This window comes from Mesoplodon densirostris, chromosome 2 (genome assembly GCF_025265405.1).
Source record: "Mesoplodon densirostris isolate mMesDen1 chromosome 2, mMesDen1 primary haplotype, whole genome shotgun sequence".
NCBI classification, from domain to species: Eukaryota; Metazoa; Chordata; class Mammalia; order Artiodactyla; family Ziphiidae; genus Mesoplodon; species Mesoplodon densirostris.
The window spans coordinates 169,731,527-169,746,201 of record NC_082662.1 but is presented as its reverse complement, the minus strand read 5'-3'; the positions used below and the strand labels follow the sequence as shown (position 1 = coordinate 169,746,201).

Below are 14,675 nucleotides of genomic sequence, written 5' to 3'. Positions count from 1 at the left end.
CAATCCCACTACTGGGCATATACCCAGAGAAAACCATAATTCAAAAATACACATGAACCCCAATGTTCACTGCAGCACCATTTACAATAGCCAGGTCATGGAAGCAACCTACATGCCCATCGAGAGACAAATGGATAAAGAAGATGTGGTACATATATACAGTGGAATATTACTCAGCCATAAAAAGGAAAGAAATTGGATCATTTGTAGAGATGTGGGTGGACCTAGAGACTGTCGTACAGAGTGAAGTCAGTCAGAAAGAGAAAAACAAATATTGTATATTAATGTATATATGTGGAATCTAGAAAAATGGTACAGATGAACCGGTTTGCAAGGCAGAAACAGAGACACAGATGTAGAGAACAAACGTAGGGACACCAAGGGGGGAAAGTGGTGGTGTGGTGGTGTGATGAATTGGGAGATTGGGATTGACATATATACACTAATAGGTATAAAATAGATAACTAATAAGAACCTGCTGTATAAAAAATAAATAAAGTTCAAAACAATTAGCAAACAATTTTATAAAAATGGTAATTTCTAAAAATAGCCAGGGTAGAGGGAAGAGACAGTCTCACACTTTGCTGGAGGGGAGCAAACCTTAATGTAAATCTTTTGAAAAGCAATTTCATAATATTCTTCAAAAGCCCCAATAATTTTATTTATGCAGATTAATCCTAAAGGAAATAATTCTAAATACAAAGAAATCTATGCCCTAAAATTTTTTAAATTGGAAATAATCTAAAAAGTACAACAGTAAGTGAATGGTTAAACATAGTGTGGTGTATCTATTAACTGGAATATTGTCCCACTATTTCAAATAATGTTTATGAAAACTACATAGTAATACATGAATATAATGCAACGTTAAGGGAAAAAAAGTGGGCTATAAAATGGTTCACATAGCACTTCCCTGGTGGCGCAGTGGTTGAGAGTCCGCCTGCCGATGCAGGGGACACGGGTTCGTGCCCCGGTCCAGGAGGATCCCACATGCCGCAGAGCGGCTGGGCCCATGGGCCGTGGCCGCTGGGCCTGTGCGTCCGGAGCCTGTGCTCCGCAACGGGAAAGGCCACAACAGTGAGAGGCCTGTGTACTGCAAAAAAAAAAAAAAAAAAAAAAGGTTTACATAATGTATTTTTAAAAAAGATTGGAAGGAAATGCACCAAAATGTTATCATCCATCATCACTGGGAGGTGGGACTATTCATTACTGTCTTCTCCTTTTTACTACTTAGAATTAAAAATTTTTCTTTAATGAATATGTATTGCTTTACCATAGAAATAAACCTTGTAAAGCCAGAGAAAATGATGAGTGTTGATTAGCATATCACAATCCAACATTACCATATGATTTAGGTGTGGAGGAAAACAAAGTGTAATGAAACTAAATATTGTCCAGACATATGCATGTTAAAAGATAAGCTGAGGCACATTAACTTTTTTTTTTTTTAAGAGTTTATTTGAGTCCACATTAATTTAATTGGGCAGCACCAAACCAAAGGTGATTAGGAGCTCTCACTGACAGGAGCTAGGGGAGGGGTTTTACAGAGAAGAAGCAAAGCAAGGAAATTATTTGATTGGCCACAGCTTAAGCAGTTAGTTGCCTTATATGGGAAAGCCTAGTTGGCTGTTTGTGGTTGGGGGTTCTTAAGTTTCATTTTCTCTGGTTCAAGTGCATCAACTCTGGCTTAGGTTTTGGTTTGTTTGCGTGAGGCACCAAGGCATTAGAGCCAATTCAGTCTAATGGCCTCCTTGTTTGATTACCTTAACATGCATCACACCTTTTCCCTCCACGTTCAGTACAGTAATTCCTCACTCAGTGGACATGACTATTGGATAGCTACTATTTTCCTTCCTAAACCAACACGTGTAGAGTGGTACACACAACTAAAGAAAATAAGAAAGTGGAAGCCAGGCTATTAAAAAAAATGTTTGCCGAGTTGTCTACAAAGTATAATTTAATTTCATAAATCTTGTAAGAAAAACAACAAGGTGATATGCACATCCTTGAAAGGGTTTAAAGAAACAAACACCAAAATGCTGCGCCCATCCGCTTCATGCCATAGAAATATTGAACGAAGGTGGAGCCCTGAGAGAAAACGGCTTCAATGGGTGGTTCCCCAAGTGCGATCTGCAGACCCCTAGGGTATGTGTGGGCAATATGGTTTTCATACTAATACTAAGATGTTATTATTATTCTTCCTCACTATGTTGACATGTGCACTGATGGAACAAAAGCAATGGCAGGTAAAACTTCTGGTGTCGGAGGGTAGAAGAACTCAGCAGCACCGAACGGTACTTACTGGTAGTCATTACGTCAGTCACTGCCACAAATTAGTGACTTTTTAAAAGTGCCAGATTCAACTGAGAACGTACAAAAGTAATCAGTAAAGGTTATCAATTTTATTTAATCTCTACCCTTGATTTATAATCTGTTTAACGTTCTGTGTAGTGAAATGGGAAGCAGGCGTCAAGCATTTCTGCTACAATCTGAAGTGTCTTGGTTGTCTCTAGGAAAAGCACTCATGGGATTACACTTACACGTAAGCTGCACTAGCTGCTTTTCTAGAGGACATCATTTTTGCTTGGACGTATGATGGACAATGGAAAGTTATTCAGACTTGTGTACCTGGCAGACATTTTCTTGAAAATGAACAAAGTGAGCCTATCATTTCAAGGGAAACAAGTCATAGGAAGATACTGATGGTATGTGTTGCTAATGACAAAATTTAAGCTTTCAAGTGAAAACGAGAATTCTAGAAAACTTGTATCTGCCATAGTGACTTTAATAGCTTCCCAGCACCTAAAGATTTTTCGGATGAGATTGGTGGTGATATTAAAAATGTGTGTTGTTTATATTGTAAAATGAAGTGTGTTAACATTTGGAAGATCTGAATAATCAGTGAACCAATGTTTTTCTAAATGGTCAATACATGATGTTATAAAATCATGCATGGGTAAAAGGATCCATTAAAGTTCAAGAGAGATCAATGGATTTTAATATAACAGATATGAAAAGTTATTGATATCATTTCAGACTCCACGGTGCAACTATAAGAAATTACAATTGTTAAATTTAGCATAGTATCAGAATAATCCACAATGATCTGAGAAGGCTATTGAAACACTCTTACGTTTTCCAACTTTAAATCTATACAAGGTCAAATTTTCTTCGTATACTTCCACCAAAGCGGCATATCACAAAAGATTGAATGCAGAAGCAGATGTGAGGATCCAGTTGTCTTCTTATAAGCCAGACATTAAAGAAATTTGCAAAAATGTTGTATTAGTTTTCTCTTGCTGTTATAAAAAATTACCACAAACTTAGTGGCTTAGTAACACATGCTTATTACCCTACTGTTCTGTAGGGCAGAAGTCCAACACACGTCTTACGGGACTAACAGGTGTTACAGGGCTGAGCTCCTTTTTTTTTTTTTTTTTTTTTGCGGTATGCGGGCCTCTCACTGTTGTGGCCTCCCCCGTTGCGGAGCACAGGCTCCGGATGCGCAGGCTCCGGACGCGCAGGCTCCGGACGCGTAGGCTCAGCGGCCATGGCTCACGGGCCCAGCCACTCCGCGGCATATGGGATCCTCCCAGACCGGGGCACGAACCCGTATCCCCTGCATCGGCAGGCGGACTCTCAACCACTTGCGCCACCAGGGAGGCCCCTGAGCTCCTTTTTTGAGGCTCTAATGGACAACGTGTCTCCTTGCCTTTTCCAACTTGTAGAGGCCATGCTCTTTCTTTGGCTTGAGGTCTCTTTCCTCTATATTCAAAGCCAGCAACACTGCATTTCCCTCTGACTCTTCTTTAGTTGTTGCATCTCCTTCCGACCACAGCCAGGAAAGGTTCTGCACTTTTAAGGATTCTTGCGACTAAGCCCACCTGGACAATCCAGGAAAACTCCCCATCTCAGGGTCCTTAACCCTAGTCACATTTACAAAGTCCCTTTTGCCATTTAAAGTAACATATTCACAGGTTCTAGGGAATAGGGTATAGACTTCTTTGGGGGACATTATTCTACCTACCACAAATGTAAAACAGTGCCACTTTTCTCGCTAAATTTTTTGGGTAACATAGTTATTTTTCATTAAAATGTTATGTTAATATGTCATTGGTTGTTATTACTTTAAAATGAATAAATTTTTTAAATTCCTCAGTTTTAATTTCTAATACCGTAAATATTGATATAGTCCACATAAACAAAAGCTTTTTGGAGCCCTCAGTTTTGAGAGCATAAAGGGGTAGCAAAACCAAAAAGTTAGAAAATGTCTAGCTTAAATTATTGAAATGGTAAAAGCAGACATCACAGGAACTCCTTTAAAATAACACAAACACTGGGAATTCCCTGGTGGTCCAGTGGTTAGGACTCGGTGCTCTCACTGCCAGGGTCCCAGGTTCAATCTCTGGTTCAGGGAAATAAGACCCCGCAAGCTGCATGGTGCAGCCAAATAATAATAATAATAATAATAATAATAATAATAATAATAATAATACAAACATCCTCTGAGGAGAGATGAGCCATCCTAGCTATCATGCAGTGAAAATGATGTAAATGTGAGTCATTACGTGAATCGACATAATCTTTCAGGCAATTGCTGGCAATTTCTAGACATACTGGCAAGAGCTGTTTCAGGGTATCCTTCAAGCATCCCTTCTGTCCACAGTGTCACCCATGACTGGCAATACTGAAGATGTGTTGCCAGCAACTGGCCCATGGCTGGGTTTCATAGCTGGCAGATTGGCTCTGTCCGGAAACCCTACGGGTGAGACTATCCAAACATGGTGTATCATGGAAAGTGGCTTTGCATGGCTCAAAGGGGAGGCAAAGAAACTGTTCCAGACTTGTAAACACAACAATACAAAACCTATGGAACACAGCAAAAGCAGCCTTGAGAGAGAAGTTTATAGCGATACAAGCCTACCTCAGGGAATAAGAAAGATCTCAAATAAACAACTAAACTTATGCCTGAAAAACTAGAAAAAAGAACACACAAAGCCCAAAGTTAGCAGAAGGAAAGAAATCGTCAAGGTCAGAGTAGAAAGAAATGAAATAGACACTTAAAAAACAAAAGAAAAGGGCTTCCCTGGTGGCGCAGTGGTTGAGAGTCCGCCTGCCGATGCAGGGGACACAGGTTCGTGCCCCAGTCCGGGAAGATCCCACATGCTGCGGAGCAGCTGGGCCCGTGAACTGTGGCCGCTGAGCCTGCACGTCCGGAGCCTGTGCTCCACAACGGGAGAGGCCACAACAGTGAGAGGCCCTCGTACTGCAAAAAAAAAAAAAACCCAAAAATAAAAAAAACCCACAAAAGATTAATGAAACTAAGAGCTGGTTCTTTGAAAAAACAAACAAAATTGATAAACCTTTAGCCAGACTCATCAAGAAAAACAGATTGAGGACCCTAATCAATAAAATCAGAAATGAAAGAGAAGTTACAACTGACACCACAGAAATGCAAAAACTCATGAGATTACTGTGAAAAATTATATGCCAATAAAATGGACAACCTAGAAGAAATGGATACATTCCTAGAAACATAAAATCTCCCAAGACTGAATCAGAAAGAAATAGAAAATATGAACAGACTAATTACCAGTAATGAAATTGAATCAGTAATTAAAAAAAAAAAAACTCCCGACAAACAAAAGTCCAGGACCAGACTGCTTCACAGATGAATTCTACCAAATATTTAAAGAATTAATACCAAACTATTAATGTCAAACTATTCCAAAAAACTGAAGAGGAAAGAATGTTCCCAAACTCATTTTACGAAACCAGCATTTACCTGAAAGCAGACAAAGACACCACAATAAAAGAAAATTACAGGCTAATATCACTGATGAACACAGATGCAAAAGTCCTTAAGGAAATATTAGCAAACCAAATTCAACAATACATTAAAGGGATCATACATACACCACGATCAAGTGGGGTTTATCCCAGGGATGCAAGGATGGTTCATTATCTACAACTCAATAATGTGATACGCCACATTAACAAAATGAAGAATAAAAATCACAGTATCATCTCAATAGATGCAGAAAAAGCTTTTGACAAAATCCAACACCCCTTTATGATAAAAACTCTCAATAAAGCAGTTATAGAGGGAATATACCTCAACATAATAAAGGCTATATATGACAAACTAGCAGCCAACATTATACTCAAGGGTGAAAAGCTGAAAGTGTTTCTCTAAAATCAGAAACAAGACAAGGATGCCCACTCTTACCACTTTTATTCAACATAGTACTGGAAGTCCTAGCCACAGCAATCAGACAAGAAAAATAAATAAAAGGAATCCAAATTGGAAAGGAAGAAGTAAAACTGTTACTGTTTTTGGATGACATGATACTATATATAGAAAATCCTAAAAACATCAACCAAAAAACTATTAGAACTAAGAAATAAATTTAGTGAAGTTGCAGGATACACAATTAATATACGGAAAGCTGTTGTATTTCTATACACTAACAATGAACTATCAGAAAATAAAAATAAAATTAACTCATTATTGACTGGGGGATTTTTGCAGAAACTAATGCCTATGGCCAGTGATTTTTATTTTGGCCAGCCAAAAATCAATTATGTTATTTCACTAACACTTTGAGGGTTTATTACATTCAATAGTTACACCTGACACACCTGTAAAGTCTTCTAATTTTCATGAAATGTTGTCTTCAATTCACTCTTCTATAGAAGCAAAGGAACATTCTCCAGCACCATGAGTTTCATTTTCACTTTCTGTATCAGAATCAATTACTAAGGTTTTTTGTCTTTTTCTAGTCTAATATTCACATCGTCTGAATCAGAACTATATTCTGAAGAGCTATCATCTTCTGAGACACTAGTATATATGTTACTCGGACAATCAGAGAAAGTATCTGCATAAAATTTGCCGAAAAATTATTCTTCACTCAAACTTTTGTGATGCGTCATTTTAGAACATTTTATATTTATAATATACACAAGGTTGGAACAAAAACCTAACGTAGGGCTTCCCTGGTGGTGCAGTAGTTGAGAGTCCGCCTGCCAATGCAGGGGACACGGGTTCGTGCCCTGGTCCAGGAAGATCCCACATGCCGCGGAGCGGCTGGGCCCGTGAGCCATGGCCGCTGAGCCTGCGCGTCCGGAGCCTGTGCTCCACAACGGGAGAGGCCACAACAGTGAGAGGCCCGCGTACCGAAAAAAAAAAAAAAAAAAAACCTAACGGAGCAAAATATGAATGATAATGACAATCATGAGTTCTATAATGAACCCTCAATCAATTTTAAGTTCTAACAACTTTGCATGGTGATGTTAGTTGTATCACTCTCTAAAAACGGATTAATACATCTCTGGTCAATAATGTGTTAAGAAAACAATCCATCTACAATTGCATCAAAAAGAATAAAATACCCAGGAATAAATCTAACCAAGGAGGTAAAAGACCTATACTTGGAAAACTATAAGACACTGATGAAAGAAACTGAAGATGACAAAGACAAATGGAAAGATATAACATGGTCATGGTTTGGAAGAATTAATATTGTTAAAATGCCCATATGCCCCAAGGCAATCTACAGAGTCCATTCAATCCCTATCAAAATATCCATGGTATTTTTCACAGAACTAGAACAACTAATTCTAAAATTCGTATGGAAACACAAAAGATCCTGAATAGCCAAAACAATCTTGAGAAAGAAGAACAAAGCTGGAGGTTATCACAATCCCTGGTTTCAAACTATGTTATAAAGCTACAGTCATCAAAACAGTATGATACTGGCACAGACACATAGATCAATGGAACAGAATAGAGAACCCAGAAATAAACCCACCCTTATATGTCAATTTATCTATGACAAAGGAGGCAAGAATAAACAGTGGGGGAAAGACAGCCTTGTCAATAAATGGTGTTGGGAAAACTGGACAGCCACTTGCAAAAGAATCAGACTGGAACACTTTCTCACACTATACACAAAAATAAACTCAAAATGCATTAAAGTCTTAAATGTAAGACCTAAACCATAGGTTTTATGAAACCATAAAACTCCTAGAAGAAAACAGGCAGTAGGCTCTTTGACACTGGTCTTAGCATACTTTTTTGGATCTATCTATTCAGGCAAGGGAAACAAAAGCACAAATAGCACTACATCAAACTAAAAAGCTTTTGTATGACAAAGGAAACCATCAACAAAATGAAAAGGCTGCCTACTGAATGGGAGAAGGTATTTGCAAATAATACATCTGATAAGGAGTTAATATCCAAAATATACAAATATAATATATCCAAAATATACAACTCAACATCAGAAAAACGAATAACCCAATTAAAAAATGGGCAGAGGAGTTAAATAGACATTTTTCCAAAGAAGATATACAGATGACCAACACACATGAAAAGATGTTCAACATCACTAATCATCAGGGAAAGGCAAATCAAAACCACAATGAGATATCACCTCACACCTGTCAGAATGGCTGTTATCAAAAAGAGAAGAAATAACAAGGGTTGGCAAGGATGTGGAGAAAAGGGAACCCTTGTGCACTGGTGGTAGCAATGTACATTGGTGCAGCCACTATGGAAAACAGTATGGAGGTTGCTCAAAAAATTAAAAATTATTTACACTTAGGTTGCTTCCCTATCTTGGCTATTGTAAACAATGCTACAATGAACATAGGGGTGCATATATCTTTTCAGGGTAGTGTTTTCATTTTCTTTGGATAAATACCTAGGAGTGGATTTGCTGGATCATATGGTAGTTCTAGTTTTAATTTTTTGAGGAAACTTAAAATCCCCTGCACACCAAAACCTGAAGCAGAGGCCACCCTTTCTGGAACTGAGGTCAGGTTCAGGAAGGTGCTTACTCATCCTTCACAAACCAGCATGTGAAAAGCAGCTGAGAATGACAATCTCAAAGGAGAACCATGAAGGGAATTAATTCATCAAAGATTACTCAGCCACAGCCCAGCCGATGCACTGACATGGAACCTTTTAAGTGGGCTAAAGAGGGCTGCTGCATCAGGTCAGACAGACTTGAGGTCTACACATAATTCTGCCCCTCGTTATCCATGTATATTTGGGAAACAGCTTTGTCTTTGTTGACTTCCATTTCCCCGTATATAAAAGAGCAATAATAATGTTCCACCCCTTCAGAGTTGTTCTAATAGTTCAAGTTAAGACAAATAAAATGTAAAGCACATATAAATGGGATCCAAGAACTGTCCATTCCCTATTCCTCTTTTTCTTGCCTTAAAAAAGTTGACATGTCAGGAATCCAAGAAATGTATAGGTTCTGCTCTAGAGATGCTCACAGGAAGTGAGGGAGAAATAGATGTCTACAATAGATGCTGTGCAAAGGAATGCTAGCAGAGAGAGCTGCGTGTAGCTTAGTACAGCCAGTGGAGCAATGGTGTAAGGGGAATAGGGATGGAACAGTCTTGTGCATTAAGCAAGCTTTGGTTTAGTTTCATGTGAGGGAGTCACAAAATAACAATGGCCTGTTGAACAAGATAAAATTGCTTTTCCCTCCCTGAGACAGTGTAAGGAGGTAAGCAATTCTAAGCTAGTGGCTCCACAATCATCAAAGACAGACCTCCCTCCTCATGGTCGTCATGGTCCAAGATGGCTGCTTGAGCTCTGGTTATCACCTCCACGTTCCAGAGAGCAAGAAGAATAAGAGTAAGGATGTACCTCTTCTCCTTCCATCCCATTAGCCAGAACTTACTCACACGGCTTCACCTCGAGTGATCTGTGGGATTTCTGAGTGGAGCGGTCCATGAGTAGTGGTCCACATGTCTGGGGCTCTGGGGAGAGGACTAAATTGGAGATTCATCAACATAGAGGTGGCAGCTTAGGTCATGGGTGGATTCCCCAAAAAGAGTGTGCACAGTGAGAACAGAACTCCAGTGACACCTGGAAACAACAATGGGCAGAGGAGGTGAAATCCACCATGGAGAGAAATAAGGCGAGCACGGCATCAAGGAGAAAATTTTTCAGTCAATGGTGTTCAGTGGTAAAAGTGAGGCTACTTAGGAGTGCTGTCATGGAAAATGGCAGACCAGGAGCTCCAAGAATCAGTACCTCCACTTAAGCAACCATTAAGCTGATAAAATCTGACAGAATCAGCTTTTCTGGAACTCTGGAATCTAATAAGAAAAAACTTAGAGCAACCAGGGGAGTGACTCATGAAGAAAGAAGCTGCTATTTCACTACGAAACTGTTGCAGCATTTTTGCTTACCCACCCACCATCTCCCATTCCCCAGCCCAGCAGCAGCCAGGGGGACAACAGCCTGAATCCCTGCTGTGGCTTGCTGATGCCAGGGTGGGCAATACAGACCTTGTTCTCAAAAATGTGGCTGTACATTTTGGCCCAGCTGGCAGTTCCGTGAGGGTGCAGAGGTTGACATTTGCTTCACCCCTCTCAGACTGGAGCAGCTTCCCAGGTAGCGTCTTTTGAAAGGATTTAAAGACATACAGTACCCATAGTTGTCTGGGGCAAGGGGCGGCAGATGGGGTTAAGCAGCAGACAAACCAAAAAGCCTGGAAAGGGGAAGGCTGAGGAGGAAGATACTGGAAGAATAAGGGCTTTGAAGGGCTACTTCTTATATCAGGGAATCCAGACTACAACACACATGTCCAGGGCCAGACACATGCTCAGAAAAGACCTGAGAGGACCCTAGGCTTGCACTTTTGGCTGATCTTCCATGCAAGCAGGAAATAAATACTAAGGCAGAGTTGCAGGTGGCCTGGTTAAGTGCAGCAGCAGTACCCAGCTCAGGGCCAATCTATAAAGACCAGGAGAGGTTTCTTCTAATTTGGGGTGGTGTGGGGGGGAACTCCAGGCATTTAAGGAAATCTGTGTCAAGTCAGTGGCTGACCAATGAGGTAATGGAACAGAGACCTCAGTGACTACACATGATTGGAATATAGTCTGCACATGGAAGCAACCTAAATGTCCATCGACAGAGGAATGGATAAAGAAGATGTGGTACATATATACAATAGAATATTACTCAGCCATAAAAAAGAATGAAATAATGCCATTTGCAGCAACATGTATGGACCTAGAGGTTATCATACTAAGTGAAGTCAGTCAGACAGAGAAAGACAAATATCATATGATATCACTGATATGTGGAATTTTAAAAGATGTTACAAATGAGCGTATTTACAAAACAGAAACAGACTCACAGACTTCGAAAACAAACTTAAGGTTACCAAAGGGGAAAGGGGATAAATTAGGAGTTTGAGATGAACAGATACACACTACTATATATAAAATAGATAATCAACAAGGACCTACTGTATAGCACAGGGAACTATACTCAATATTTTTTAATAACCTATATGGGAAAAGAATCTGAAAAAGAGTGGATATATGTATATGTATCACTGAATCACTTTGCTGTACACCTGAAACTAACACAACATTGTAAATCAACTATACCCCAATATAAAATAAAAATTAAATTAAAAAAAGGAATACAGTCTGCAAAAATAGTTTGGAAATGTCACTAAACAAATGGATGATTATAACCCTTAACAAGCAATAATGGCAAACCTTGCCAAGGGGTACAGAATCTGATTTCCAGAGCTGCCACAATACTCAAATTGTCTAGTTGTCAACAAAAAATTACAAGGCATACAAAGAAAAAGTATGACTCATACACAGGAAAAAGAATTTGGCAGAAACCATCTCCGAGGAAGCCCAGAAATTGGACTTGCTAAGACAAAGACTTTAAATGAATTGTCTTAAATATGCTCAAATAGCTCAAGGAAACTGTGGACATAGAACTAAAGGAAACCAGAGAACAATCAATGTATAAACGAATAGAAGATATCAACAAAGAGACAGAAATTATAAAAAGGAACCAAACAGAAATAATTCTGGAGGTGAAATCTACAATAACTAAAATGAAAAAACTGAAAAGCTCAATAAAATTGACAAACTTTTAGCTAGACTGATAAAAAAGAGAAAAGGTATAATTAAATAATTAAAATCAGAATGACAGTGGGGACATCATTATGACCCTTGAAGAAAAAAAAAGAATTATAAGGGCATACTATGAACAATTATACACCAACAAATTAGATAATCTACAGAAAATGGGCAAATTCCTAGAAATACACAAATTACCAAAACTGACTCAAGAAGAAATAGGAAATCTGAACAAACCTATGAAAAGTGAAGAGACTGAATCAGCAGTAAGAGATCGAATCAGTGATCAAAAATCTCTTCAAAGCCAGGATCAGATGGCTTCTCTGGGCGAATTCTACAAAACTTTTAAAGAAGAATTAACACCAATCCTTCTCAAGCTCTACCTGGTGGCGCAGTGGTTGAGAGTCCGCTTGCTGATGCAGGAGACATGGGTTCGTGCCCCGGTCCAGGAAGAGTCCACATGCCGTGGAGCGGCTGGGCCCGTGAGCTATGGCCGCTGAGCCTGCGCGTCCGGAGCCTGTGCTCTGCAACAGGAGAGGCCACAACAGTGAGAGGCCCGCGTACCACACACACACACACACACACACAAACCACTCTACCAAAAAATAGAAGAGGGAATACTTCCTAAACTCATTTTACAAGTCTTTATGCTCCACATTAAAGGCTGAAATTCAACCTCTCAATAAAGTACAGTACAGAAAGTTCCCAAAACAACGACAAACCTGGCTGGGCAGTCCTTTCTTGGGGATTCTGCAGAGGTGACTCATACATCAGTTAGAGTTGAGTCTGTGACCCTCAAGGATTTTAAAGAACCTATTATTTAATCATTGTTTCTGTTACTTGTAATTCATTTCTCTAATTTATCACAGGCCATTATTTGGATCATTATTTTGTCTGTCAAAATGCTGACCTGCCCCATTTCCATCTTGGATTTATTTTCATTTAAATAGCTCTTTTTAAATTTTGGTTTTTCCCATTTATCTATAGCCCAATGATTTTTGACAAGGGGGCCAAGACCATTCACTTAGGGAAAGAACAGTCTTTGCAACCAATGGTGCTGGGACAACTGGATAACCACATGCCAAAGAATGAAGCTGGACCCAGACCTCACACCATATACAATAATTAACTCAAAATGTATCAACAATCTAAATGTAAGTGCTAAAACCATAACACTCTTAGAAGAAAACATAGAGGTAAATCTTCATGACTTTGGATTTGACAATAGATTCTTGACTATGACACCAAATTCACAAGCAATAAAAGAAAAAATTGATAAACTGGACTTCACCAAAATTAAAGCCATGTATGCATTAAAGGATATTATCAGAAAGTGAAAAGACAACCTACAAAATGGGAGAAAATATTTGCAAATCATATATCTGATGGGGTCTGATATCCAGAATATATAAAGAACCACTTACAACAACAAAAAGATAACCCAATTAGAAATGGGCAAAGGACTTGAGTAGACATTTCTCTGAAGATATACAAATGGTCAACAAGCACAGGAAAGACACTCAACATCACTAGTTAACAGGGAGATCCAAACCAAAACCTTCATACCCATTAGGAAGGCAATAAATAATAATTTTAAAATTTAATGGAAAATAACAAGTGATGGAGAATGTGGAGAAATTGGAACCCTCTGTTCCTTGTTGGTAGGAGTGTAAAATGGTTCAGGCTCATGAAAAACAGTTTGATAGTTCCTCAAAAAGTTAAAAATATTATTTCCATATGATCTAGCAATTCAACTCCTAGGTATGTACCCCAAAGAACTGAAAACAGGTATTCAGACAAATATATGTACACACATGTCTATAGCAGTGCTACTGACAATAGCCAAAAGGTGGAAACAGCACAAAGGCCCATCCGTGGATGAACAGATAAACAAATTGTGGTTTATACATGCAATGGAATATTATTCAGCCATAAAAAGGAATGAAGTGCTGATACATGCCACAATGTGGATGAATCTTGAAAACATTTATACTAAGTGAAAGAAGCCAGATACAAAAGGTCACATATTGTTATGATTCCATTTATATGAAATATCCAAAATAGGTAAATAGGTTGCCAGGGACTGAGGGGAGAAGGAGATGTGAAGAAACGTTTAAATGGGTAGGAGGTTTTATTTTGGAGTGATGGAAATGTTTCAGAATTAGATAGAGGTGGCTGGGATTGTACCATGCCGTGAATGTACTAAATGCCATTGAATTGCACACTTTAAAATGGTTAATTTTATGTTGTGTGAATTTCACCTTTTTAAAATGTGAAGCCACTCAGAAATATTAGATTATTGACAACTCATCCCTTGGACTCCAAATCCTGGAAACAACATTCAATTCTCAGGTCATGGGTAGCAATTTCATCCCTGTTCAATTTTATCTGGTAGTTTCGAAGCTCTAGAATACAGACCAGGAAAACTCTCAAGATGTTAGCTCACCCCAGGCCACTAGTGCTCCCTTATTGTGAGTAAATCCCGGGGGTGGGGTGGGGTGGGGGTGTTGGAATGCAGGGACTTAAAACTACAACACAGGAGACTGTCCACGAAGCAAATGCGCTACCGCCCTATGGTGCTGCTGCCAAGGCCTTTTTACATTACAGGCCCAGCCTCCACTCACTCTAAGGTCAGTGCTCAGTCCAACGTCAGGTCCATTCCGGGGTCCCTGCGGCGCATAGGGGTAGGCCCGGCCCCTCTCAGGCCCCTTGCCTTTCCAGGGCCCCGGCTCCGGTTAGGAACCCGACGTGGACCG

The 14,675-nt window shown here is 39.4% G+C and overlaps 1 long non-coding RNA gene across 1 annotated transcript in view; it reads right to left on the bottom strand.

Moving 5' to 3' along the window:
• Nucleotides 1–14,667, bottom strand: part of LOC132483331 (uncharacterized) — a 35,742-nt gene extending 21,075 nt beyond the window's left edge. Inside the window, exons 1-2 of the long non-coding RNA XR_009531062.1 lie at nt 14,544–14,667; nt 12,303–12,443 (exon numbers count right to left, since the gene is read on the bottom strand). This is a non-coding gene — a long non-coding RNA (uncharacterized LOC132483331). The remainder of the gene's footprint in view (nt 1–12,302; nt 12,444–14,543) is intronic.
• Between the last annotated feature and the right edge of the window lie 8 nt (nt 14,668–14,675).